Genomic DNA, 14,333 nt, shown 5'->3' with positions numbered 1-14,333 from the left:
TTAACATGATCTAAGGATGTTTTAATATCTCATTTTGTATTAATAACAATAAGTTATAAGTATATTTTGAAACTACTAACTTAAGTTTTCAAAACGATAACTTTAAGTAACGTTTTTTTTTATATAAATACTTATAACCTATAATGTTTATACATATATCGTATATGTAATGTATTTAATCACTTTTTAAGGACTTAAATACATAAAACAATATAAGTATATTCACAAAAGATAACTATATTTGAATCCTCGTTCCGTTTTCACAAGATTTCTATACGTATATCTAGAGTATATGTACTCGTATCATACCTAACTTCTATACGTATTTACTATTGGAATATACACATCAAATCACCACCTAACTAGCCCTTGTTACTGCCCTAAGGTAGAGGTAATTGCTTTTGTATGATTGTTTGACAAATACACAAGATTACAAGCTTAAAAGTTTTGTCTTTTCCCCCCCCCCTAAATCACGTTTTTAAGGAGGATCATGTATCCTCATTTTGATTCATTTCAACTTCAATTTTCTAGCTAAAAACACACACTCTTTCAAGAACTTTAAACTCTATAACAATCCAGCAAGTTACCAAGAAGATCTAGCTCCAAAAACCTTACTTAATCATCATAAGAAAACCATACAAAAACACTTCAAGAAATCCTTCCAAGAACACAAACTTACTTCCAATCTTTCATCCAATTTCATCACCCTTTTGGTTCTAGGTTTTTACTCCTCTTTTACAGCAACCTTGTCCAAGGAACTTGAGGTAGTAACTATGTTCATAACCTTATTCGATTCATATATATATAGCTATCTTATTTTGTGGTATAAAATTTTAACAACAAGAACATAGTTTGAATGTTTTCAAACTTGTTTGCAAACTAAATAGATCCTTCTAACTTAACTTTTAAAATACTTCAAGACCTGTAATATAACTTAAATATATGCTAATTTAACAAGGTATAACTTGGTTTTTCAAAGAACACCTTAAAAACTATTTTTACGACGTCGGAGTGTAACCGGGGGCTGTTTTGGGTTGGATAATTAAAAATCATCTTAAACTTTGAATTGGAGGTTTATTTTCTGGAAAAATGATTTTTACTATAAATATGTTAACACATAAAAATTTCATGATTTAATTCAAAGTATAAGTATTTTTAGAAAAATGGTCATTAAATGATGTTTTTGTAACAAAAATGATTAACTTCATAAGTTTCACTAAAGTTTGACCTATGATGTGATTTCAAATACAAACTAAGGTATTTACAGTTCATAGTCTTAAATAGGAACTCGATCCAAGGAGATGGCAAGTTGAATCAACGAAAACGGAGTTGTAACGAAGAAACTATGACCAAAACGAAATCGGATATCCAAGACTAGTTTAGCTACGTGATTAATTGGAAAAAAATTAAATAAACCACATCTTTCTAAAATAACATGATATTTTATATATATGTACTCATAATTTAATTTTATATGGTTCAGGATCACCCGTAAACAATACGAGAAGATTAATCATAAGATCCCATGATTGTACGCAACACGTCATTTGACAACACCGGTACTTTATGTACGCAACACGTCATTTGACAACACCGGTACCGTGGGTCAAGATTAATCTCGACCAATACATATACGATGGGAGTTTTTATTTATTTCATTGGGGGTTTATTAAACACCTAAAAATGAACCATTAAAATTGAATTACTAACATTGGACTGCTAACTACGGACTAAGAAATTATTAAAAGTATTAAAAGTATAATAAGTATATATATGTGACGATTGTTTTAAAAAGAAAAGGTATTGATATATTATATATGGATAGGTTCGTGATATCAATCGGAGACTAAGTCGAAATTACATATCTTCAAGACAAAAGTGAGTATATAGTCCCACTTTTAAACTCTAAGTATTTCGGGATGAGAATACATGTATTTTATGTTTTACGATATGGACACAAGTAACTGAAAAATATATTCTACGTTGAGTTGTACCACTGGCATACTTCCCTGTAGCTTGGTAACTATTATTTACAGCGGTATTGTAAACGCGAATCCTGTTGATAGATCTATCGGGCCTGACAACCCCAACCGGACTGGATGACCAGTATTCAACGGTTGCACAGTACTTCGTTTCGTGACTACACTTGGTACGGTGTAGTAAGATTTCATAATAAAGGGAATATGCGACGTGATTAAATGTTAAGTATGGTTATCAAGTGCTCAACCACTTAGAATATTTTTATTAAAATGTTTATATATGAAATCTTGTGGTCTATATATTTATATCGCTGCCGGCATTAAACCTATATCTCACCAACTTTATGTTGACGTTTTAAACATGTCTATTCTCAGGTGATAACTAAAAGCTTCCGCTGCAACATGTTGAATTTAAACAAGATCTTGAGTATGCATATTTGTGTCAAAAATAAAACTGCATATCGGAGGATTTTTAATGTAAAATATGCTAGAAATCGTATTGTTATCATCACATGTAAAGTTTGTAAGTCTAAGATTATCGCTAAACGATAATCATCTTTTTATTGTCTAAAGCTTGTATTAAAATAAGAGTTATGGTTTGTAATGTAAAATAAATGCAGTTGTTCTTTTAAAAATGTCGCATATAGAGGTCAATACCTCGCAATGAAATCATACGTTATCTAACTCATTCTTATGGTTAAGGACGGGTTATGACATGTGGTATCAGAGCGGTGGTCTTAGCGAACCAGGTTTGCATTAGTGTGTCTAACCGAGAAGTCGTTAGGATATATTAGTAAGTCTGGACTTTGACCGGGTCTGATTTTAAAAACCATTGCTTATCATTGTTGGTTAAAATTTATATGTAAATATTATGTAGTACTAATGGGTTAGTTGTTGTGTGATAGATGTCGGGCTCAAAACTTATTATCACATTCAGCGACTCCGAATCAGAATCTTCAGATGGTGTTTCAGTCATTAACCTATCCGATGACGAAAATAATATCTTTGGGGAAGACTCACAAATTCCGGATGAACCAACTATAGAAAAATCGGAAAGTGAACCCGAGGAAGAAATACTAGAAATTACGAAAGAAAAGTTCGATCAAGGAAAGAAACGAAAAGCTAATGAATTAGAAAATTCAAATCCCGAGTTTAGTGAGGATGTTGTGGCACCAACTCCACTAAACACTACCACCCCTATACCCGCTATTCCTATTAGTGCTATCCCGGCATCCAGTTCTTCAACCCCACCGCCAAAATATAGGCAGACAGCTAGGATAAGTGTTAGGCCATTCATTGAACCTAAACGTCTTAGAAAATAGACCAAACGATGCGCTGCCGTATTAAACCATGGGATCATATAATGTTTTGTATAATATTATTAGTGTGGTTTGCTTAATGTTCGATGTAAGATAAGCATATGTAAAATAGTGAAGTGTGAAATGCAATAATTTTCCATGGTTAAGTATTATTTAGATGGTAGTAATTGATTCTGTACTAAGCTATTAAGTATGGACATTAACGGGTAGGTACTACCCTAGATATAATTATAAAACGCTAATAAGAAGAAAAGGCTTTTATAATAATACCTGGTTCATATTATTAATAAGCTATAATGTACTGTAAATATACACTACATCTATAATATTCCATGTGAATAATTATTTTCTTTTCATTCTTATAGAAGAATATGGCGCGATTGAACCGAATGACGGAACAAGAAATCCAGGAACTCATCAATCAGCGAGTGAACGACAGAATGTTATGGGTCGAGGCTGCAAGAGGTGCTGCAGTTAACCCAAATCCTCGTGTGGGGTGCACTTACAAAACTTTTCAAGCTTGCAAGCCCTCATCATTCAGTGGAACATAAGGACCGATTGGTTTAACCCGGTGGATAGAAAAGATGGAGACTGTGTTTAAAATCAGTGGTTGTGTTGAAAAGGACATGACCAAGTATGCATCGTGCACTTTACAAGATAGTTCACTCACGTGGTGGAAAAATTATGTGAAGGCTGTAGGAGGAGATGTAGCTTATGATACTCCTTGGGAAGAATTCAAAACAATGTTAATCAACGAGTATTGTCCAAGGAACGAGGTTAGGAAGTTGGAAGATGAATTACGAAGCCTGAAGGTTGTTGGCACTGAAATCACCAACTACAATCAGCGATTCATGGAATTAGTTTTGCTATGTCCTGAATTGGTTCCAACCGAAGAACGGAAGATTGAAATGTACAAAGATGGTTTGCCCAAAAAGGTTAAGGCAAATGTTACAGCATCGAAACCTAAGACAATTCATGAAGCTATAACCATGGCAAACGAGCTAATGGATCAGGTCATCTTGGATAAGAAAGCATCCAATACTGATGTGAAGGTATCAGGTAACAAAAGAAAGTGGAATGGAAGTTATGATCGAGGTAATCAACAACAATCTTTTAAGAAACAAGAAACCACGCAAGGTGCGGGTAGTGGTTCAGGCTTTGGTTACAAAGGACAAAATCCTTTATGTAACCGATGCCACAAACATCACTCTGGCTACTGTAATGTGGTATGCAACAAATGTAATCGAAAGGGTCATCTTGCTGAAGATTGTAGGGCTCTCGTTACAAATACAAATGGTACCAAGACTCCTGCCACCAATGCAAATAGAACTGCTTTGGCTACCATTACTTATTTTGGGTGTGGAAAACAAGGTCACTATAAGAGCCAGTGCCCGAATCCAGAGAAGAATATCGGACCTGCACGTGGGAGAGCATTTGTTATTAATGCTAGAGAGGCATGTGAAGACCCGGAGCTTGTTACGGGTACGTTTACCATTAATAACTTATCCGCATCTATTATATTTGATACTGGTGCTGATAGAAGTTACGTGTGTAGAGACTTTCATGCTAAATTGAATTGTTCATCATTACCTCTAGATGCTAAGTACATGATTGAGTTAGCTAATGGTAAACTAATTAAAGCCGATAAAATTTGCCGTGATTGTAAAATAAATTTAGCCGGAGAAACATTTAAGATTGATTTGATACCCGTAGAATTAGGAAGTTTTGATGTAATAGTCGGCATGGACTGGATGTCCAAAATAGGAGCTGAAGTTGTGTGCGCCAAGAAGGCAATTCGCATTCCTCGTAAGAATAAAACGCCAGTAATGATTTATGGAGAGAAGGGTAACTCAAAGCTAAAACTCATTAGTTATTTGAAAGCTCAAAAGTGCTTGAAGAAAGGGTGCTATGCTATCTTAGCACATGTTAATAAAGTTGAAAAGAAAGAAAAAGAGAAGTGCATCAATGACGTGCCCGTGGCAAGAGATTTTCCTGAAGTATTTCCGGAAGAGTTGCCGGGATTACCTCCATTTAGATCTGTAGAATTTCAAATAGATCTTGTACCAGGAGCTGCACCGGTTGCCCGTGCTCCATATAGACTTGCACCGTCCGAGTTAAAAGAACTTCAGAGTCAGTTAAAAGAATTACTGGATCGTGGATTCATACGACCAAGTACTTCACCGTGGGGAGCTCCAATTTTATTCATCAAGAAGAAAGATGGATCTTTCCGAATGTGTATAGATTATCGTGAATTAAATAAGTTAACTATCAAGAATCGGTATCCACTACCGAGAATTGACGACTTATTTGATCAACTCCAAGGATCATGTGTGTACTCGAAAATTGACCTAAGATCAGGCTATCATCAATTACGTGTCAAAGAAGAAGATATACCGAAAACTGCTTTTCGGACACGCTACGGTCATTACGAATTTTTGGTCATGCCGTTTGGATTGACGAATGCGCCAGCTGTATTCATGGACCTCATGAATCGAGTTTGTAGTCCGTATTTAGATAATTTTGTTATCGTTTTCATTGATGATATTCTTATCTATTCCAAGAGTGAACAAGAGCATGAAGAGCATTTAAGGTTGATATTAGAGTTGTTGAGAAAAGAACAACTATATGCTAAATTTTCTAAGTGTGCTTTCTGGTTGAAAGAAGAGCAATTTCTTGGCCACGTTGTTAGTAGCAAAGGAATTCAGGTTGATCCAGCAAAAATTGAAGCCATTGAAAAATGGGAGACTCCTAAGACACCAACGCAGATACGCCAATTTTTGGGTTTAGCCGGTTATTATAGAAGGTTTATTCAAGATTTTTCCCGAATAGCTAAGCCGTTGACAGCGTTAACGCAAAAAGGGAAGAAATATGAATGGACTTCTGAGCAGGAGAGTGCATTTCAATTACTGAAAAAGAAGTTGACTACGGCGCCTATTTTATCGTTACCAGAAGGGAACGAAGATTTTGAAATATATTGTGACGCTTCGCGACAAGGTTTTGGTTGCGTTCTTATGCAACGGAAGAAAGTTATTGCATACGCATCCCGACAATTAAAGATTCACGAGCGAAATTATACGACGCATGATCTAGAACTGGGAGTAGTCGTGTTTGTATTGAAGATATGGAGACACTACTTTTATGGGGTTAAATGCACTGTGTTTACTGATCATAAAAGCCTTCAACATATTTTCGATCAAAAACAGCTGAACATGAGGCAACGTAGGTGGGTTGAGTTAATAAATGACTATGATTGTGAAATTCGTTATCATCCCGGGAAAGCGAACGTGGTGGCCGACGCTCTAAGCAGAAAGGAACGAGAACCAATTCGAGTACGAGCGATGAACATAAAAATTCGCATGAATCTCAACTCACAAATCAAAGAAGTTCAACGAGAAGCACTTACTAAAGAAAACATAAGAAATGAAATAATGAAGAAGTATGAGAAGCAACTCGTTATACGGGAAGATGGAATTCGATATTTTGCAAATCGTATTTGGGTACCAAAGTTGGGTGGATTAAGGAAGTTGATATTGAACGAGGCACATAAGACAAGATATTCGATACATCCTGGAGTTGGAAAGATGTACCAAGATCTTAAGACACGTTATTGGTGGCCTAATTTAAAGACAGACGTTGCAACATATGTTGGGGAGTGTTTAACTTGTTCTAAGGTCAAAGCAGAACACCAGAAGCCGTCAGGGTTACTTCAACAACCAGAAATCCCAGAATGGAAATGGGATGGTATTACCATGGATTTCATCACGAAGTTACCAAAGACTGCCTGGGGATACGACACCATTTGGGTGATTGTTGATCGTCTCACCAAGTCTGCACATTTCTTGCCTATAAAGGAAACGGATAGGATGGAGAAACTATTACGATTGTATATAAAGGAAATTGTTTCAAGGCATGGAATACCTATTTCCATTATATCTGATCGTGATAGTAGATTTACCTCAAAGTTCTGGCAATCACTACAGGAGGCACTAGGAACTCGTTTGGATATGAGTACCGCATATCATCTGCAAACGGACGGGCAGAGTGAAAGAACAATTCAGACTCTTGAAGACATGCTCAGGGCATGTGTGATCGATTTTGGAAACGGATGGGATAAGTATCTACCATTAGCAGAATTCTCGTATAATAATAGTTATCATGCGAGCATTAAAGCTGCACCATTCGAAGCATTGTACGGAAGGAAGTATAGATCTCCTATCTGTTGGAATGAAGTAGGAGATCGACAATTAACTGGTCCCGAGATCATACATGAAACTACTGAAAAGATAGTACAAATCAAGGAGAGATTGAAAACAGCCCGTAGTCGCCAAAAGAGCTACGCCGATGTCCGAAGGAAACCATTAGAGTTTCAAATCGGTGACATGGTTATGTTAAAGGTGTCACCATGGAAAGGTGTAATACGTTTTGGAAAAAGGGGTAAACTGAACCCAAGATATGTAGGCCCGTTCAAGATCATCGAACGCATTGGACCGGTAGCTTATCGACTCGAGTTACCGCAACAACTCGCCGGAGTACATAATACCTTTCACGTCTCAAACCTTAAGAAGTGTCTTGCAAAGGAAGATTTCACCATTCCTCTTGAAGAAATCCATGTCGACGAGAAACTACAATTCGTCGAAGAACCAATCGAAATCATGGACCGTGAAGTTAAACAGCTCAAGCAGAGCAACATACCGATCGTTAAGGTTCGTTGGAATGCTCGAAGAGGTCCTGAGTTTACTTGGGAACGAGAGGATCAGATGAAACAAAAGTATCCACACTTGTTTCTCGATGACGCAAAATAGGTACAATTTTAAAATTTCGGGACGAAATTTATTTAACGGGTAGGTACTGTAATGACCCGCACTTTTTCGATCATTCTATACTTATAAGATTAATATTTACATAAATTAAACCTTACAAACATGATAAGCAATCCAAATTGTTGAGATTTATGTTTTTGAAAAGAGTTTTACACAACGTTTGACCGTCTAGTTTGACCGATGATATCACGAACTATATAACATATGATAATTATACGTTTGTGTATATATATGTATATATACATATTTAACATGATCTAAGGATGTTTTAATATCTCATTTTGTATTAATAACAATAAGTTATAAGTATATTTTGAAACTACTAACTTAAGTTTTCAAAACGATAACTTTAAGTAACGTTTTTTTTTATATAAATACTTATAACCTATAATGTTTATACATATATCGTATATGTAATGTATTTAATCACTTTTTAAGGACTTAAATACATAAAACAATATAAGTATATTCACAAAAGATAACTATATTTGAATCCTCGTTCCATTTTCACAAGATTTCTATACGTATATCTAGAGTATATGTACTCGTATCATACCTAACTTCTATACGTATTTACTATTGGTATATACACATCAAATCACCACCTAACTAGCCCTTGTTACTGCCCTAAGGTAGAGGTAATTGCTTTTGTATGATTGTTTGACAAATACACAAGATTACAAGCTTAAAAGTTTTGTCTTTCCCCCCCCCTAAATCACGTTTTTAAGGAGGATCATGTATCCTCATTTTGATTCATTTCAACTTCAATTTTCTAGCTAAAAACACACACTCTTTCAAGAACTTTAAACTCCATAACAATCCAGCAAGTTACCAAGAAGATCTAGCTCCAAAAACCTTACTTAATCATCATAAGAAAACCATACAAAAACACTTCAAGAAATCCTTCCAAGAACACAAACTTACTTCCAATCTTTCATCCAATTTCATCACCCTTTTGGTTCTAGGTTTTTACTCCTCTTTTACAGCAACCTTGTCCAAGGAACTTGAGGTAGTAACTATGTTCATAACCTTATTCGATTCATATATATATATAGCTATCTTATTTTGTGGTATAAAATTTTAACAACAAGAACATAGTTTGAATGTTTTCAAACTTGTTTGCAAACTAAATAGATCCTTCTAACTTAACTTTTAAAATACTTCAAGACCTGTAATATAACTTAAATATATTCTAATTTAACAAGGTATAACTTGGTTTTTCAAAGAACACCTTAAAAACTGTTTTTACGACGTCGGAGTGTAACCGGGGGCTGTTTTGGGTTGGATAATTAAAAACCATCTTAAACTTTGAATTGGAGGTTTATTTTCTGGAAAAATGATTTTTACTATAAATATGTTAACACATAAAAATTTCATGATTTAATTCAAAGTATAAGTATTTTTAGAAAAATGGTCATTAAATGATGTTTTTGTAACAAAAATGATTAACTTCATAAGTTTCACTAAAGTTTGACCTATGATCTGTGATTTCAAATACAAACTAAGGTATTTACAGTTCATAGTCTTAAAGAGGAACTCGATCCAAGGAGATGGCAAGTTGAATCAACGAAAACGGAGTTGTAACGAAGAAACTATGACCAAAACGAAATCGGATATCCAAGACTAGTTTAGCTACGTGATTAATTGGAAAAAAATTAAATAAACCACATCTTTCTAAAATAACATGATATTTTATATATATGTACTCATAATTTAATTTTATATGGTTCAGGATCACCCGTAAACAATACGAGAAGATTAATCATAAGATCCCATGATTGTACGCAACACGTCATTTGACAACACCGGTACTTTATGTACGCAACACGTCATTTGACAACACCGGTACCGTGGGTCAAGATTAATCTCGACCAATACATATACGATGGGAGTTTTTATTTATTTCATTGGGGGTTTATTAAACACCTAAAAATGAACCATTAAAATTGAATTACTAACATCGGACTGCTAACTACGGACTAAGAAATTATTAAAAGTATTAAAAGTATAATAAGTATATATATGTGATGATTGTTTTAAAAAGAAAAGGTATTGATATATTATATATGGATAGGTTCGTGATATCAATCGGAGACCAAGTCGAAATTACATATCTTCAAGACAAAAGTGAGTATATAGTCCCACTTTTAAACTCTAAGTATTTCGGGATGAGAATACATGTATTTTATGTTTTACGATATGGACACAAGTAACTGAAAAATATATTCTACGTTGAGTTGTACCACTGGCATACTTCCCTGTAGCTTGGTAACTATTATTTACAGCGGTATTGTAAACGCGAATCCTGTTGATAGATCTATCGGGCCTGACAACCCCAACCGGACTGGACGACCAGTATTCAACGGTTGCACAGTACTTCGTTTCGTGACTACACTTGGTACGGTGTAGTAAGATTTCATAATAAAGGGAATATGCGACGTGATTAAATGTTAAGTATGGTTATCAAGTGCTCAACCACTTAGAATATTTTTATTAAAATGTTTATATATGAAATCTTGTGGTCTATATATTTATATCGCTGCCGGCATTAAACCTATATCTCACCAACTTTATGTTGACGTTTTAAACATGTCTATTCTCAGGTGATAACTAAAAGCTTCCGCTGCAACATGTTGAATTTAAACAAGATCTTGAGTATGCATATTTGTGTCAAAAATAAAACTGCATATCGGAGGATTTGTAATGTAAAATATGCTAGAAATCGTATTGTTATCATCACATGTAAAGTTTGTAAGTCTAAGATTATCGCTAAACGATAATCATCTTTTTATTGTCTAAAGCTTGTATTAAAATAAGAGTTATGGTTTGTAATATAAAATAAATGCAGTTGTTCTTTTAAAAATGTCGCATATAGAGGTCAATACCTCGCAATGAAATCATACGTTATCTAACTCATTCTTATGGTTAAGGACGGGTTATGACAACAGCCTCCCTCATACTTTGCTCAATTCGTTTTCTAGTTTCAATTCTTCTCTTTTTCTGAGCTTTGCTAACACATTATTCTTTATCATCAAACTTTTTTTTACTGTTACTAATGTCAACAGTTTCTGCTGCTTTATTCCGTTTTTCTAAAATTTGGAGATCTAATTCGTAGATTGGGGTGTTTTTCAGAAACTTCACATTCGAAGTATGTAAGTCTTGAAGATAGACATTATATGTGTATATATAACTGTTGAAGTAGAACGCTGCGAGATTTCAAAATACTGATTGCTGATTCTCGGTAATTGGCATGGCGAGACGCGGATGAGTATATGATAGGGTTTTAATGAATAATTATAATGACTTTTCGGAGAAGCTAAAGTCAGAGGGTAATGAAGTTGCTGGTGCATCTGCTGATAATGTGGTGGAACATAAATGGTTCCCCGGTAACAAAAGGTTAATCGTATATAACAGAGTTATAATAAGGCTACTTCGAATGAAAAGTCGAAGTGGACTTGCTGGAGCTGTGACAAAATTGGTTATTTTGAAAAGGAATCACACGATTATTTTTGCTAATAATTGCCAAAGGATCTGGCGCGGTTACGTGTTAACCTTTACTTAGGTTCCAAGGGTTTTCCAGGTGCATAACTGTGGTTAATATGTGGTTGGATCATCATCTCGATTGTTCATTATTTGAAGTGTCTTCAGGAATTTCGAAGGTTTGAACACAGATTGTAATTGTTAATATACATATGATGTTCCAGCACAGTTTTGAAGTCAAAGTATAGCTTTGAAAGATGTAAGGACCTAAGAGTGATGATACTGGTTGAATCTTGACTTAAATTTTGATTTGTCAAAATCAGAATACATAATGAAATTTGGATGAGAATGATTGTTTTGATTCTTACGAAAGAATGTATATCGTTGTGAAAATAGGGAGTATAATGGATGATTTGCTGAATCAGATTTCGAAGAATGTAACATATTAATTGTGAATTTATATATTTCTCGGGTATTACCTACCTGTTAAAAAAAAATTTCACAATCAATATTTTGTACAACAAAAATTTTTTATTACAGTCTTTACGAAAATATATTTATGTGTATATTTTCTTTAGATGTAACATAGATTTAATAAGTTAATATTAAATTAAACTCATTCGATTTAAGATTGAAACTAGAATTGAATAATCCCTAAAGGCTTTAGAAATTACATAACTTTTACGGAGTATTTATCCGATGAAATTGAAATTATGAATTAATACTTCGTTATTTGTTGATGTATGATGTTGGTGGTTGTGGAATTCTTGTAAATTTTGCATAATGTTATCAGAAAAGTTTCGAGTACATCGATGATGAAAGTGTAAAATCAAACATATATTTGAATAATATACTTGATTTATTATGAGCTGGAATTCATTGAATTAAAACAGAGATTGTAGTTAATGATGGTTAAGTTGCCGACGAAAGATGTACATCATAGCATAATAGTAATATGAATTAACCGAGTAGTTAAGATTCACACATAATAGCTTAGTACGGAAAGATTTATTTTGATCTTAAAATTTATATATATAAGATATACATATAATTTTTCAGGGAAAATGAGTTAATACTACATAACTCGTTGATACAATATACGCGTTATTGATTCGTAATGATGTCCACAGTGATTCTTGAACTGGCGGAGTTTGTGATGTTATAGGTGTTGCTGATTCTGACGATGTTGAAGGCACTGACTGCGTTGTTGATGTTAACGGTGATGTTGATGCTGCTGGTAAAACAAGTCTAGCTTGTGAATCATGCATCATTCTTGTCAGGGTTTCTGCCCTTCCTTCTTTCATTTTGGTTCTCTCATCTGATTTATGATTAGGGTTAGAATAGATAATCTCTAAGACTTTAGAGATTACTTAATCACCGCGGAGTGTTTCTCCAATGAAGTTATGAATCAATACTTCATCGTTTATTATTGTTGGTACTCCTTGGTATCTATGGTGCATGTGACATTGATATCTGATGTACAGATTGTGATGTTGAGGCATGTGATGTGGATGTGATTGTTGGTGGTGGTAATGATACTGTTGACGATGGTGATACCGTTGATGCCGGTGATGCTGCTGGTGCTTAGGGTATTGAGGCTTGCGATGTTGATGTTACTGGCGGTACTGGTTATGCTGCTGGTGCTGCTGATGGTGTTTGTAACCTTCGCACCATATTCTCCAAAGCCACTACCCGAGCGCGAAGCTCGTTGACTTCTTCTATTACACCGGGATGATCGGTAGTTCGGACAAGCGGATAAATAAAATCTAGAATTTGATGAAGTATATAATCGTGATGAGATACTGTGGAAATGAGAGAGAAAATGGTTTCTCGAACAGGTTCGCCGGTAAGTGCATCAGGTTCTTCGCCAAGAGGACAATGTGGTGGATGGAAAGGATCGCCTTCCTCTTGTCTCCAATGATTGAAGAGGCTACGAACCCATCACCAATTCATCCAGAATAGGTGATGCTGATTGGTTGATCCATTCCGGTCACACTGCTTTCGGAGCTTGTGTGGAATTCCATTTCGGAATCAGAGGAACTTGAATTAATGACGAATTCCATTTCGTACGATTTAATAAAGGATTTTTCGATTGGAATGATTTCCGGCTATCGAATAGTATTCTATTTACATAGAATATCTATATATATATATATATATATATATATATATATATATATATATATATATATATATATAGAGCAAAAGATTTCGTAGATTACGTAAAAATTTACGGGATATGTCAGGCAAAGTTTACAGTGACAGATACGTTAAGATATGATTTAGCAGATACGATAAGATATGAATTTTGTCTATACACTATTCATGCAATCAATGCAGTAGGATGTGTCTAGACTTAAGAATGATAAGCAGGTAATTTCTTACGGATGATAAGTAGATGATTTTCAACACAAAATGATAAGCAAACTTTTGACATACAGACACGGTCAAAGTCCAGACTCACTAATGCATCTCAACGACTATTTGTTAGACACACTAATGCAAGACCTGGTTCGCTAAGACCCCCGCTCTGATACCACATGAGACAACCTGTCCCAATCCATTAGGACGAATACAATAACATATGATTACATCGTGAGGTATTTAACCTCTATATGATACATTTTACAAACATTGCATTCGTTTTTAAAAGACAACTTTTCATTACATCAAAAGTTGATCGGTATGCATACCATTTCATAATATCCAAACTATAAATTACCTAATCTGTCATT

This window comes from Rutidosis leptorrhynchoides, chromosome 3 (assembly GCF_046630445.1).
Source record: "Rutidosis leptorrhynchoides isolate AG116_Rl617_1_P2 chromosome 3, CSIRO_AGI_Rlap_v1, whole genome shotgun sequence".
In the NCBI taxonomy this organism is placed as follows: Eukaryota; Viridiplantae; Streptophyta; class Magnoliopsida; order Asterales; family Asteraceae; genus Rutidosis; species Rutidosis leptorrhynchoides.
The sequence above is the reverse complement of the archived record's forward strand: the minus strand, read 5'-3'. Positions refer to the sequence as shown.